The sequence below is a fragment of the Aquila chrysaetos genome, chromosome 1 (genome assembly GCF_900496995.4).
Source record: "Aquila chrysaetos chrysaetos chromosome 1, bAquChr1.4, whole genome shotgun sequence".
Taxonomy (NCBI): Eukaryota; Metazoa; Chordata; class Aves; order Accipitriformes; family Accipitridae; genus Aquila; species Aquila chrysaetos.
The window spans coordinates 34,995,885-35,011,862 of NC_044004.1; positions in this window are offsets into that span (position 1 = coordinate 34,995,885).

The window sequence follows — 15,978 nt, forward strand, 5'->3', positions numbered from 1 at the left end:
TTTTTGTTGGGTTTGGGGATTTGTTGGTCGTTTGGGTTTTTTTTCTCCAAAGCAGCTTTTTCAATCTCATCAGTAACTGTGAATGTTTACTAAGACTTTCTGGGGGAAAAGAGTAAGGGATGCGTTTGTTTTTTTAAACCAACACTTATATCTTCAAAATTACCTAGTAAAAATGAAATAAAGCTGTGAAACTGGAAGAAAACTGTTCTCCTATATATTCTCAGTCATTGTGATTTTCAACCCATCTTGAGTTTTTGTTATCATAGGGCAATTGGAAACTTAGTTTACTGTATCTTTAAAAAGAGGTTTAAATGCTTCCTGATTATTATGGTGATAGTCACTGCACTTAAGAGACACCTGTTCTGTATTCAGTCAGAAAAGATAGCTCCAGAAGGCTATCCATCTATATCCTCAATTAATTTCATCAAGGAATACGAAGTATGTGATGTGTGCATCTCTGTGCCTGAAGAGGGAAAAAGGCCAATGAGAAATTTGAAGGCTTTTGTGAAAACACATCTTCCAGACATCTTTTTGCAGTTACTGCTGTAGAAAGTCTACAAATGTAAATACTGGAAAAACGATCAGAACCAACCAGATGTTCTCTATTCAGCTGGCTATCAGTTTCTTGTTTTCAGTCTATCAGTGTAAGATCCCTGAAAGAAGATGTTATAAAACTTAATATGACAGCTTCATCTTTAAGAAATTGAAGACAAAATATGATATGCGAGGATACAAGACTTTCTCTGCTCTGAGACCTGTGTACAGTTTAATAAATGCGATACTATTGATATATTATTATTTAAAATATAATCTAACCACATTATTTATACTGGTTATTAATATATAATTTCTGAAAGTGCGTATGAGGTTATTATTAATGAAACATGTATGTGTGTCTATATATATGTATACATATATCTATGTAATTCCATTTCCAACAAAAGTATGTGATTGGTGTAATTAACATTTGCTGCTGCTGCTGTTAGAGCCAGCAATTTGCTTACTTATCTGCCTATGATGCCTCCATCTATTGCTCATACAACAGCATATTTCAAGGCTGTTTGAATCTCTTGCTAATTTCAGTTTTATCTGCTTGCCTTTGGCTGCTTCTTCCAACGTATTTTATTTTCAATTACAGTTAAGTGACTCTTTTCTCAAGATGCAGTATAATATGCAGGGTAATGATTTGGCAGTTAAGTAGTACACTGAGATAAGTAGCAGTCCTGCTGGAAGTTCTTGTATGATTTGTTTTATGGGGTAAAAACTACCCTAATTACATCTCCAAAAGCCATTGAAAATACAATGTTACTGTTTAGATGTAGGGTTTGGGAGTTTTCAACTGTATTTTTACTCCAAAGGTAAAAATACCTATTCAAGTTTTTCCATGTTTGTTTGTTTGGTTGGTTTTTTGTTTGTTTGTTTTATTTTATTTTGCTCCTCTAAAGTATAGTTGAATTTTGCTCCATGGAAAATAGGAGATAGTAGTACATACATGGCTTTTAAAAAGTTATTAATTTATACGATCATTAAAGCATAAAATTAAAGTTACAAAGAATAGCTTATCAAGGGCTACACTGCTCAGCTTAAGTACAGCACTCTTAAATCTTCCCAAAACTTTCCTTAAAGGTTTGCATTTAATTTCATGTTTTCCCAGGCTGCTACTTGAATTGGTTTTCTACACAGATCAGCTTCTTCAAGATGTCTCCTGCTCCTAAATCAAACATCAAATGTTCTATATTAAGAGCTGCAGAACCGTAGTATTTCTTAACTGGATCAGAATCTCTCTTAATCCACTAAACAGCTTTTGAAGACCAGTAGGCAGCCTGTGTCCCGTTATTGCTGTTTAAAGACTAATTCAAATGGAGGTGATCACTGCCATTTTGTGATGTCATCAATAAAATATCAACTATCACAATTTCAGAATGGTAATTCATAGTGAACTTTATATTTCTATTTTTCAGTTACAAAAACTTAACTAATATCACTTTCCTTTCTAACTTCCTGATAGCTATATTAACCGCATTGCTTACTGTGATTTTTGGCTGTGGTTCAAATGTAGGTGTTAATTTCCTTTACAGTTCATTATAATTAAACCCCTATTTTTCCTTATACAAATTATGACTACTAAGCAAGGAATAACTGTTTTGAAAATCTGGTTCAAAATGGAGTAAATAAAACAACAAAACGTCACCATAAATCTGATTTTCAATAGAGATATTGAGATGTAGGAAGTAAGGTTTTTTAAAAAATATATATTTCAAGTTTTCTTACCACCTTTAAGGATTAGTCTAATTACAAAGAACAGCAAGTATAAATTAAAAAGTATGTCCTCTTTGACAGTAATCTCAAGAAGTTACTTTCCTTTTAAGGCTAACAGTAAAAAAGTAATCAGCTTTAACAATTGGGTAGTTAATTTCAATTATTTGGCACATCAATAATTTGCTAAAAACCTAATGATTTTCGAAATACATACCAGGCAGTGCAGAATCATATCTCCAAACAGTGAGCTTTTTGCTACCATCCTGTCAAACATCCACCAGTACTGTAGTATACCATCTATTTGCAATTTTTCTTTTCCAGTTTAAATTTGCTAACTATTCCATGAATCTCTTGGACTTAAACCAATACACGTAACAGTTAAAATGACTAGTCCTTCTCTACCCACCAATGCACACTATCATATTTCTAAGATGACAAAAGACGTTCTGGGAAATGAAGTGCGTAAAAACAGCATTACTGCTGTCAGTAATGTCCTATAAAATTACAGGTTGTTTCTTATGAGAACTTGTGATGGAAAGAAAGAAAGAAAAAAGGAATTTATATATAACAGGTCAAAGAAACATTTGGCATAGGTCTGAAGTAAAAATTTTGATGGAGGAAGATAGTGGTTAAACTTTACCACTTACAAAAATGGGATTGCAAACCAATTTGCAATCTATTGGCTCAGTGCTGCTGCCTTGCATCTTTGGAGCTTTGGGGCAAGGCAGATCAGCGTCAAGACAGGGACGTAAAAGGTAAGCAATGTGATGTTTTGGAAAATCCAAATGATTCCTGTGATGTTCAATTATCTAATCCAGAAACTGCCCTATGGGTTGAGCGATAAGCTCCTAGGCTGATTTCAGCTAAATTGCTGAGATTAGAATGCCCATGCTTTTTCTTTTCTGATAACTTTATCTAAGTAATCCTCTATTTATTCAAGTATTTAAAATGGGAAGTCACTAAGTTTGAAGCTGTACCATTTCCCTCAAATCTAGCTCTTTTACCTTTCAGTTCCTGATCCCACCTTTAATTCTGTATAAAGGCTCAACTCCAAGACTGCCTGGCTGTACTCTGTCAGACACAAGCACCAGTGCAGAACTGAGTGCATCCCATACAGCTTTGTAGTCTGTTGACCTGAGCCATAACAGGGAGGTAGCACACATTAGTTGTCACATAATAAAGCTGAGCCAAAAAATGGTTAGATAAAACAAAACAGAAGACTTACTTAGATCAGTAACACCACCTACAATCCTGCCATTGCCAGTTTGGGGAAACATAATTTGTGTAATAACAGCAATGTAAGATGCAATTAAAACAGTACATCTGCAACACCATTATTTTAATTGTTATGCCATTAACTGTAAAATGTTGTATAGCATGCACAGGTGGGAAGGTGAATGAGGAATAATTTTTGCTGAATACTTTCACTGAGCAGTAAGTATGTTGGTATATTGAAATGGTACAATGATCATAGTCAATGCAATAACTGCAGCTTTATTCTATGCGGTGTAACTGCACTACACAAAGCATTGTGGTGCACAGACCTGGTTTCACTGTATTTAGTGTGTTGTGATTACTGTGCTGTGTTTTCAGATATGTGTATACACTATAGTCACATTATATATACAGTGTGTGTGTTTCCACTTGTACATATCTGCAAATACATCTAAATTTAGATCAAGATATGTTTCTTTCTTTCTTTCTTTAAAAGTCCTGGAAATACAGCTTGGGTCTGGAGAACAGAATTATTTATTTCTTTGTTACAGAGCTTTCACATGTTCTGTGGCTCTATATTGGCCTTAAGTAAACCTAGTATCAGATCCTAAATCCAAATCCAAAATTTAGATTGGAATTAGAAGTCAGTAAATAATTTTTTTTATAAAATGAAAGGAAACCAAAATGCTCAGTCTTGCTTCATTTTGTTAAATCGAAAATACCCCCCTAAAAATCTACTTCTTTTGATTACTGAAGTCATTGAAATGGATTCTGAATATTTAAGGTTACCAGACTTCTTTGTCATTTTAAGTAAGATTATGATATTTCTTTGGACAACATTTTTTTAGTTGTATAAATGCTTCTGTAGAAAACAGTCATTTGATGTGTTTTATTTCTGTATTTTCTCAAATGTTCTTTTTGGAGTTCACATTTTTCTGGCTTGGATTTTCTTTTCTAATTTTTTTTGTATAAAGTGCATTTCCTATTTATGAGCATAAGAAGAATAAATAGCCTTTTTAAATTTTTCATTTTCTTGCAATCTTTTGAAAACACCTCAACTGGTACAAGCTACTACAGAAAATTATAGTTTTCAATGTAAACAGGCTTCACTGGGGGAAAAAAAATAGTTTTTTTTAAATATTTGAAAAAAAAATTGTTTTGATTCAGTAAGTTGAAAATCCTTAACAATAAAATGCTATGTTTGTTGAGGAAGTCACAAAATGCTTTTTTGTTTATTTTGTTTTGCTTTTGAATGTGCAACACAGGCTGCTAAAGAAACCTGTATGGATGTCTTACTCTTCATCTGTGTATTTAAAAGCTACTTGCCTTCACACAGGTGCTCTGCAGAAGACATTTGGTACATGCTTTCAGTCAGACTGTTCAGAGATACCATCCCTCAAGCTGTTTTGAACAACTAGACTTTAAAAAAGACCCTAAGCCCAGTAAGAGTAGTTTACTCCACAAGGACTCACAAGCAAATGTATCCAGAAAATTTACTGAGATGAGAATTTTGTGTTTTCTGTCCACTGTACAAGACATTCAAAAGACTGCTCTGAGTTTGAGCATTTTCAGAGCAATACAAGGAGTTTTGAATGGCTTTGATGGTGCTAAGTGAATGGAAACTGCTCTAAAGGAAAGTTTTGCCTAATGAAAATCAGGTTGGATATTTAGGTATAATTGTCTTTAAGGAAGTTACCAGTGCAGATGTGGTAAGACTTCCTACTTGTTCGTTGAGGCCCACAAGGCCTAATAAAGTTCTGAGGAAACTAGAGATGAGCCTTCAATGAACAGGAAGAAAAATGTCTGCTCTATGAAGAGATTGGATTGTTATGTGTTCAGATAAAAATGAAAATCCACAATAATTCATGACTTTTGGTTGGTATTCTGTCATGTCTCTTTCTTTTATTAACTCCCACCCCTCAAAAAAAAAAAAAAAAAAAAAAAAAAAGCAAAGCTAAGGTGTTAACAGTAATGCTGAGCTCAGCATCAAGGCCTTGGTCATCACAAAGTGATCCCACAGAAACTGGAATAGTCTTCTATCATGCCAGATAAGATCTGTCTTCCTTTTTTAATTTTGGTGCTAATATAGCAGCTGCATTAAACACATCAAGTAAATAAGGTAATTAATGTACTGGTGGATAAAGATCAGACTTTATCAGTGGGACAAATTAAGCTGATATTCAGAGCTGGGTGTTATGGGTATTAGCTATGACGCTCAGTCAGATAAGGTTGACACCTTAATATATTTTTCCATTTAGATGCTGAGAAAGCATTAAGGTAGATAATGATAAGGATAAAACCAGCTTTCAGAAATTTTCACTGGGTCAGTATGGTTGTACGGGTACATGTTAGAGAACTTTTACTGTTAAAAACTGGGTTGCTTAGAAATATTCACTTAGTGGTACAGTTATTTTCAAGGAAAGATATGGTTTTTTTAGATTTACATACTTTGCTATGCCAATCTTAGTTTTAGTACAGAGGATAAAATAATGCAATATATAGGTAGCAGTAGTGCACTACCAGAAGAATTGATAACAACATTGCCACTAGCTATTTCTTAATATTGTTTAGACTGAGGACTACACTGAAGCATGAGGGATGGATGCTGTGTTGTTAGAAGACAAATTCTCCTAATGCTCTAACAGAGAATGATCAGGAGAATGCTGAACTTTGCCTTTCAATTCAAATAGGAAGCAAAGACCACCATGAGTTTGCAAGTTGAAAGTTATTGAACCGCAGTCAGAATTTTAGCCATGGCCCTAGATAGCTCTCTGCAGCAAATGTCAAATATTATTATGTTTATGCCACAAGCAAGAGTCTTGACTGCTCCACAGAGTGTAAGGATAATGTGGTGGTTTGAGATAGAGCTTGGTAAGGGAGGATGGGGGAGAGTAGCATTCACTCTTCTTATGAGTTTCCAAATCCCAGTTGCATTTACAGGTAAATTCAGCAAAATCCCCAGATGTCTGTAAGTTTTCTCTTGGGATCAGCAGCAAATTATCTTTCTCTGACCAGTGTCTTGAATAAAAAAAACTTAGAGCTGTTGCTTGCCATCATTCAAAGTTCAGATCACATAGCAGTTACAATGGCGTGTTTTGTATCTGCCAGCACTAGCTGACATGAACATGTTATGTGTATATATCCAAAAATAGCTGGTGGGGTTTTATATTTACACTGAGTTTCCTTAACTCCCTGGCTAAAAGGATAAAGTCAGCTTTATCCTGCAAGACACTGATTGCTTTGCAAGGCTGGTCTTTCATATGTATGTACTGTGTATGTCTTAAGACATTCAACAGTCACAGTGGTTTTCCCTCCATTTTTGTGGAAAATGAAAAATGTTGTAAGCCTGGTCCAACAGTGTCACATATCTGGGCTAGAAAGTTTGTACTTCTTCCTATTTTTTTATGAATTCCATTAATCTCTGCAGATTGGTGCCAAATAACTGCTAAGATTACAATAATAATGGTCTTATTCCTATTTATAATGCAGCAGAACAGACAATGAAAAGGCTGAGGGCACCTGTCACCATTGGGTGACATGGATGAAGTTTTCAGGCAATGGAAAAGGAGGATTTGGGGAATGGGATGCGGCCAGTATGAAGTACTGCTGTATCAGCTCCATGGACTCTTCAGTCTCAGAAAAAACATGAAAGATGGACAGTGGTTCCTTCAGATGCAGTGGAATGAATTAATGGGAGCTGGATGCAAAAGGGCCATGGCTTGGAAAACCATGCTCCGTGAAACACAAGAGGAATAGTGCCAACCTTAGGTTGTGTGGAAAAACTTAGAGAAATATCTCTGAGGTGTTTACCTTATGAACATGGCATCAGAAAAGGCTAGATTTCATGATGACAAGAGGAGTGTCTTTACACAGGGAAAAGTGAAATTATGCAGAATTTTTAAGATCAAAGCAGCACTTAAATTTGAATAGATGGGCAATTACTGGAACTGAGAAATAAAGAGATTTTGATGGGTGGCATGAAAGACTGCAGTCATCTGGACTGGAGAAATTAAAATATGAATAAAACAGTTAGCATAGGTGTTCTAAGGACACCTGAACACTGGATACCTCCAAATGTGTAACATCTGTGAATGTGGGGAAGTGTCTCTTCATCCTTGCTTCCACAGTAGAGAACTTTGCAGTAAGCTCTGTATAACTTGCTGTTGCATCTGCAGGAGGACCTGCTTTGCACTTTCCTCGTACCTATCTGAAGTCTTTAAAATGGACTTTAGACTAATGGCCCAGACCAGCACAGAGGTTAAGAAGGACAAGATCTATCTAACAAAGGGGCTGAGATTCCAGAATACCTAAGCAAAGGTTATATAGTATGTCATTAAATTGATTTTGATTATGGAAGGCTTTTCTCTTTTCTTTAGGTAGTATTTATTTTAACGCTTATTTTTTTGTTTATACCACTCTGTATTTTCAGCTGTTAAGTTCAGACATTAGCCTTTCACTGTTATTTAGTTTTGATGTGGCTATACTTAAGCACATCTGAGTGATTATTTACAGTTTTTAGTAAAGCCCAAACCTTTGGAGGCATGCTCTAAAATGGGAAAATAACACTAATATGTCCCTTATGACCAGAACTTCAGAAAATAAGATTTGAATTACAAAAACACATTTCAAGCCTTGCAATTTTGCAGTATTTTACCCAAAGTAATGTGCTTTAACTCATACAAAACTGAAAAATGTCCCAAGCAGACTTTTGAGAATTAATGGTGAAAGTGCAATCAAACCAGCTTTGAACAATTTAGCAATTCCTGTACCTGTAAAGGTAACCACAGGACAGAGGCTTTCCTATCTTGCATTTACTTTGTTGATGAATCCAGCTGCCAAAGAGTAACTGGAAAGAATGAGAAGAATATATTAGAATTATATCACTATTACTTAATGTTGCATTTTTTTTGAGAATCACATTTACATGTATGCAACTTGTGTGGATTTGTTATCAGTAACTTTGCTACTAAATTGAACTATACAAAATGAAATCTTTATTGTTTGTGCTTCTTGATCCTTTCTGGCCTTTACAGCTTGTAAAGTGAAAGATAGATTGCTCTGCTCTTATAAACAGTATTTATAGTGAGTTTATTTTATTTCTGCATGTTAGCTCAGTGCTATGTTGTCTAAATTGCACATATTTGTGAATGTATGAAGTTTATTATTAAGGTATAGAACGATTAAGACACTGGTTCTCTCATTTTTTCTAAAACTTGAATTTTGAACCACCTCATATCTTACAAAATTGTGCTGTTTAATACTACCTACATGCTTATTATTTGCCCAGACCATTTATTTATCAGATAAATTTTTTCTAACATCCAGTATTTGAAATCCTAAGAGACATCTTACAGCAAACTGAGCTTTATGCAGGATGCAAAAATATTTTTCTGCAAGAATAATCTATACTTACACACGTAACATGATTTGAGTACCCAGTGTTCATGCAATAGCATAGGATCCATTAAGGCAAGCACTACTTAGTTCTTAGAATTAAAAAAAAAAAAAAAGGGGGGGGGGAAACAGCAAAAGACGAATTAAAACTTTTGTAACAGCATATTAGAGCATATGTTTCTGTGCATTCTTTACTAAACCAATGCAACCTTGTAAGGGACCAAATAACTGTGTGCAGTATGTGCATTCCAGTGACTGTAAAAGAGTCTTATCTGAACAGCTCACAGTAACTGGTAAGCATGCCTTTGCCTTTCCCCCCCAACCCCTTATGAACTTTGAATGAGGGTATCTTAAAGAAGTCATTGGAATGATTCTTGGAAAGAGCCATTTTCCATCTCTATCTCATAACTTCTGCCCCCTGGCCTTGGCATCTAAGCACAGGCAGACAGGAAAGCCTTTAGAAAAACGTGGTTCTTGTGGGGCAAATAGAGACATAGAATTGTACAAGGTACTTTAGTCAGCAGGATCAGGGTAAGTGCAAGTATTTCAAAATATTTTGCAGTTAGAACATCTAAAGCAGATAGTCAAGAACCTCTCCAGTACAGCTGAAGGGCTCCCTGGATCGTCTCATCCAAGCCTCTTTGTCCACAGATGGGGAACTAGGGTTACACTGAACACTGAATTGAAAAGACTTTTAAAAAATGAGCAGCTAGATTTAATACTGGATCATGTCCACTTTATTTATCATGGTTTGCTTATGAGAATGGTCAAGCATGCCTCTTTTCCATTTAGCATCCCAGTCTGCCCTTACATCTCCCTCTGTGAGGTTTTCCATGAAGTAAGTGGAGAGATACAAAAGGCTGCCCCAGTCTGACAGAAAAGCAGGGAATCGCAAAAAGCCACAGTGCAAATTACTCAGAGCAAAGGCCAGAAGGATAGACATTGCTAATGCTACAGGCAAGGATACTGCAGGCAAGTTAAATCCTTTCCATAATGTCAGCTTGGCTGTAAAATGCAGACACATTGAGTAGGAATACCTGGGAAGAAAAAAATCTAATTTCAGGAAAAGAAGTCACTTTTCTATGATTTAGGTTACTAGGTTACAGAGCCAGAAGACACCACTATGCGCACTGAATCAATCTGTTGCATAATGCTGGCCAAAAATTGCTTTTAAATACACTTGCATTTGAGTAAGAAGGTGTGTGTTAGAAAAATCATCAAGTCTTAATTTCTAAGATGCTTGTGATGGAAAAGTCTACCACACCTCAATAGTCTGCATTGAGATCAAGTTTGAATCCTTTGCATTTTTTCCAAGAGAAACAGTAATTGACAAGCAGTCATTCTCACAATCAAGTAGTTTGGCAGGCAAAGCTCTTTTACCTGGACTGTGAAAACGATGGGTTCAAAATCATTCTGTAAGCTGGGAAGAAACATACAAAGTCTTTGTGCTTACATTGTTTGTCAGAACTGTAAGGGATATATAATTCTTTCCTGTAAATTACTTCTTTGAAAATGAGTAATTGCCTTGATTAATTCCCTTTCTAAGGATTGCAGGCATCCAAAAATTTCCACGGACACAAGGATGAATGCCAAATATTAGATATGTATGGTAAAAAAATTAATCTGTTAAAAATTAATGTTCTGGTAATTAGCCATTCACAAATCTTTATTGCTGAGGGAGATATTTTTTCCTTCCCTGATTAATGGGTTATATAAATATTTAAATATATCCTTTTTTTAGCAAGAATTGTACCTAATCTGCTAAGATAATGTCATCCTGTATGAATAAAATATGTAGTTCCTCTTTTGAAATATCTTATGTTTCTGCCTTGTGTGGTTATTCTGGATTTCACTACATAAAATATTCTGTATTGCACAGCTGCAATATTTTGTAGGTCTTAGCTTGTTAAAATACACTGTATTCTTTAAAAAGGCTGGTATTTGATGATTGTTTTCCTGCTGCACCTCACCATCACAGTGTAATTCAATCACTTAGACGTCAGGACTCTTCCAGTTTTCAAATGACATCTTTATTTTCCTTGAACAGCAAACATCAGCAACATTTCAGCCAGAGCAGCCTTCTGACCAAAATGTCAGTCATATGTTTAACACTTCAGACCCGGGGCCTGAGAGGTATTGATCCCAGTGATGGAGGGTCAGCCAGTACTTGGCACCTCTCTTGGCAGCTAGTTTTCAGAGCCTCTCGGGAAAACCAGGAGTCGACTATTTTACTAGGCTACTAGAAGATTATTTTACAAGAAGAGAGTTTTGATGCTCAGAGGATTCAGTCATTCTAAGCCATATACCAGTGATTTGTGACCCCACAGAGTCGGTGGCAGGTGGAGGAGGTCAGCAGCAAAGCCCACCATAGGAAAAGATGCTCGGCATCAGGTACTGACCAACAGCAATATCTCCGTTAAGCTTGTTACCACACAATAACAAATCATCTAGCTGAATTTTTCTTTTCATTAATGTTTTCTAGGTTGCCTCAAGCTCTCTTCCTAATTCATTAGAGGGTATCGTTATTTGATACCATCACTGTTCAGTGAGGCACGTCCTGAAAGGAGTGGGAGCCTGCCCTGCCTGTGCAGGGCTTTTTCTTCCACGTCAGGTTGGAAGGCACACAGTTGAGGAAGATAGCTCAGAAAAACATATTCATTTTGTTGTGAATGTAAGGGGCTTTCACATGTCAGTTAAGATTCCTTTCCTTGAGTAATAACTTTTTTTAACAAAAAAACCAACTCCACTTAAAAAAAAATCCACTTTAAAAATGGACTGAAAGCTATATGGACATTTGAAATGAACTACTATTTTATCATCAAATCACAGTCTTTGTGAAGTTATGGCTGAGTAAGTTAATTAGTTCACTCTATTTGCCATTCACATTATAGTATATATTTTTGTTTAAAGTAGGTAGAACAGCCTATAGTAATCATGTTATTTCTATAAATAAAGCCAAAGGTAATTTTTTTTTTCAAAGAAAAGGCTGTTTTTGACATTAGATTGTTCCTTTTAGCAGTATATTGTAGCTGAAATGAGATAATTTGGCATGTCAAAGAATGCTTTTGACTCAAGAAGTAGGATGAGGAATTTTGAAAGTAGACTTTTTCTCTCTCTAATATAGTTAGGAAAAATCAAACATTATTTGATCCTGCATTTTTAACTGCTAAAAAGACCACTAACCCTTATAGAAATTAGTCAGTTTAAAAATGTACTTGCTGGTAACAAACTGCTGAATTTCATATAGTGTATGAAGGACAAATAGAGTAGACTTGGAAGACTTTTTTTTTTTTTAATAACATGGCTTCCTGTGTTCCACATGAACCCATGAGCCTCATGTTTCTTTGTACAAGCTCTGCTAAAGTCACAATTCCTTATACAGCTGTGCACATTCTAGCATCAGCATAAGAATGGGGGGAAGAATAATTAGCCCTTGGTGAGACAGAGGGTGGGATTCATGCAGAAGTGAAGTGGCCTAGGTTTCTATCTGAGCAGTGCAAAAAATCATCTGCAGGGAGATAAAGCAGCGGTCACAAAGCAAATTATGGGTGTACTCATCACATGTTTTCCCACTTCTATTTAGCTAGGCCTTTCTATTAGTCTGCTTTTAATATAAGGACATGTCTGTCCCAGGCCCATAGAAGCAGTTTGCTACCATCTGAAGTGCTGAAGTTAAAATATAATCTTTAAAAATATGAAGGCAGGAATAAATAATGAAGAGGTTTAGACACAAAAGGTGAAAATAATGTCAAAGTTAATATTTTCTGCTCTGAATTAGAAAACATTTTGCAGGCACTGAACTGACCTTTCTGAATTGCTGCCTCTGATGGCTCATCTGCCTTTAGGAAACAGAGCTCCATGCCTTAGGAAAAACAGACACAGTATTTCATAGTATAATAAATTCTTACAAATATTATAACAGAAGATTCTGATGCTTTGTACACTTGAAATTCCTTAATCTCTGAGGACTGCAAATTACAACCTTTGATAATTTCACATTGTTTCTCTTAAAAATGTTGATGTATCTTGCCTGGTTTGGCCTTGACGACTGCTGAGATGGCTCACAGAGATTGTGAAGAGGGGCTCAGCCTGCTTGTCCACAGAGCCGTACATGTCTCAGCAAAGCAGCGCAATTGTGACCCTACTTTAATTCTCCCCTCATAGAAGACATCTAGAAAGGAGTGAATGTGGTGCTTCAGCCAAAGGCCCCAAAGAACATCTTTGCACCAGCAGACAGTTGTATGTTCTCTTCCAAGTTCTTGAAAGCACAATGGTGACATGAAGCTAAATTTGTCCATCTGCGTCATATGGTCTTTACTTTCAGTATTAGTCTCCCTAGAACTGAGACTTGAGTCAAAGTGCTCTATTCTGGTCTGCAAAACTATTTTATCACTGTTTAAGTGCCAGATTTCCAGAGCAACAAAATGTCTATGCAGCAAACACTTCAGCACAACCAACAAAAATAACTGATACATTACTCACATGTAAATATTTGCACAATATTCAAATATACTATGCATGTGTACAGTTCCAAAAATCTGGCCCTGAAACCATCCATATTTTAAGGAAACTTCTCCCAAATGTTCTAATGTAATTTCCAGGCAATATAAATGCTAACTATATTGGGCAGCTTTCCCAGCCCTGGAGAAGACAGAAGTGTTTCTTAAGTGAGCCTTTGTGATTCCTTAATGTTGATTCCTTTTTCTCCCAGAGTCCAGAGTTCCGCTGTCTGCTCATCCCAGCTCACAATCTTCCTGTTGTCCACCTCAGCTGTGGAAAGGGAAACAGTTGCAAGAGCAGATATGTATTTCAGAATTGACAGCATTTTTTTTAACGTACAGACTGGATTAGATATATCTGTCTTTCCCTGACTTCAGAAGCTCCTGCATCCTTAAAGACGTAAACATGTTCGGTACTGCTTTGTCCTTTCTTCGGACAGCTGTGAGAAAAGACCTCAAATGAGAAGGGAAGATGGCATGGAGAAGGAAAAGATGCATAGGATTGAAAGATTTGGACCACAAATCCATGGCTGAGTGCATATGGTTCCAATGCTAGTTGCAGCTATGCAAGTTTTCTTTGTCAAATATTTTCTGGAATAGAAAAACCTCTTTTACGAGAATAGAGTAATTTGATACAATTAGTGGACATTAGCGTGACATCATGAGCATTTTTGTTATTTTTTTCTCATGTTCTATCTGCTATTTGGGGTAGGACAGTAAAGTCTGCTTTGCGGTAAAAATTGTAAAGTATCAGAAGGCACATATAAACACAATCTACTGCTATTGTTATTGTTTGAACTCAAGTAGTGCCTAACGGCTGTTGCATTTTTAGTGCTCTTGTTGTATTCTTTGCTGCACAAACATCCTGAAAGGATTTATATTCTATCTGAGGATCACAGATGGCTATATAGGAATAAAAGATAAAATAAGCACAAAAGAAAAGCAAACACAAGGTCGCAAATGTTATCAAATATACATTCTGACAGTAACATAAGGTTGTCCTTTTTGTTACTGTTTCTTCCATTGTCATACACAAGTAAACAAAAAGTTGCTCTGAATTGGTAATAGGCCTTTCTTCATTAATGCAGAATTCATGGTTATACAGTGGTGGGTAGCAGCTGGTGGGAGAAAGAAAACTAAACCCACTGCAGAGTCAAAAGAAATGAGGAAGGGAACTAAGGCATAATGAAGACTCTTGTAAAGGAAGCCAAATTGTTATATTAACAGTTTAATTCATGTAAGAGTTCACATATGCCTTATCTCATCAGCAAAGCAGAAATAACAGTTTTAAGAGTTGAAATTGCTTATTTTGTTATTTATCTTTAATTAGTTTTTGCCACTGTTGTTTTCCTTCTTGTCCTAGCTGTATGTAAGAATCACCAAAATATGCTAGAAATCTTTAAGCAACAGGGAGCATCAGAATTGCTGCTTGCTGCCCAAAATTCCAGACGTAGCTTTACCTCTTTCTGTGTTCATGCCCCAGAACAGCCTAAATAGATCTAGTAATTACCTAGCAATATTAATCCAAGCATGTTTTTCTAAGCTCCATTTTTAGGATCCTCGGTCTTATTTACAAATTTTCGGGACATTGTCTTGATACGGGAAACCATCATTGTTCTTGTGCAATAACTAACACTGAAAAGAAGAGTGTGTGGAGTTTTTAAAATAGCTTCACATGCCTAATTTTATTCAGGCTTTAGGATGGTTTTCAAGATTACTGTGTTAATATGGCAGCCTAAAGCCCCCTCTACGTTGGCATAACTCTGTGCTTGGTTCTCTACAGCCTTTTCCTAACTTCAAAAATCTTATTCTCCATCAAAAACATTGGGTTTCCACATCTGTATTTAAATCAGCATTGTTTTATATCCTAAAGACAATGTAGAAGCCTTAATTGACTAAAATCTAAAGCAATACGATAGAGATAATAGAGTGTTTATGGTCTGCTTTTACTGATCCTCACTATCATCCAGAATCAAGTTTGCATTTTTCAAACCTGAGATGTCCAAAGATAACAGGTTGACCTATAGACTCTACTCTGTGGTGTTTTAAGCTGGGTAATTTTTCAAAGTGTGCTCTTTCTGCCCCATGTACTATCCGAACAGATGTTCCACTGAAGTTTGAATGACAACTAGCTAGCCTGAAAACAACTAGGGAGTAGAGGTGAAGGGAATCAGAGGACAGAAGGCAGGAATGTGGATAGAAGTAAATGAAGAACAGAAAGGAAAAGGTTACACTGAAGTAGATATGGGTGAATAAGTATAAGCAAAGCTTAGGAAGAGACAAGGTACAAATTACTGCAAAGAAGATAAGAAAGTCACAGGAAGTGGGGAAATTTAGCAAAAAATAAACAAACTAAAAAAATGAAAAAAAAAGGGAATGAAAGAATAAAAAAGGCAGAAAAAATGAAAAATTATGCAAAATTGAGAGTAGGACTTTTAACTTCATGTAAAGATAGCAAAAGCATAACTTAAATCAGCTATTTATTATTGTACCTCACGGAGAGAGATTCTTTGGGTCTGAAGTATATGCACTAGTTATGTGGATATGTATTATAACTGTGATTTTACTGAACTTAATCCATATAATTCTAATTTAAACCAATACAGGATTC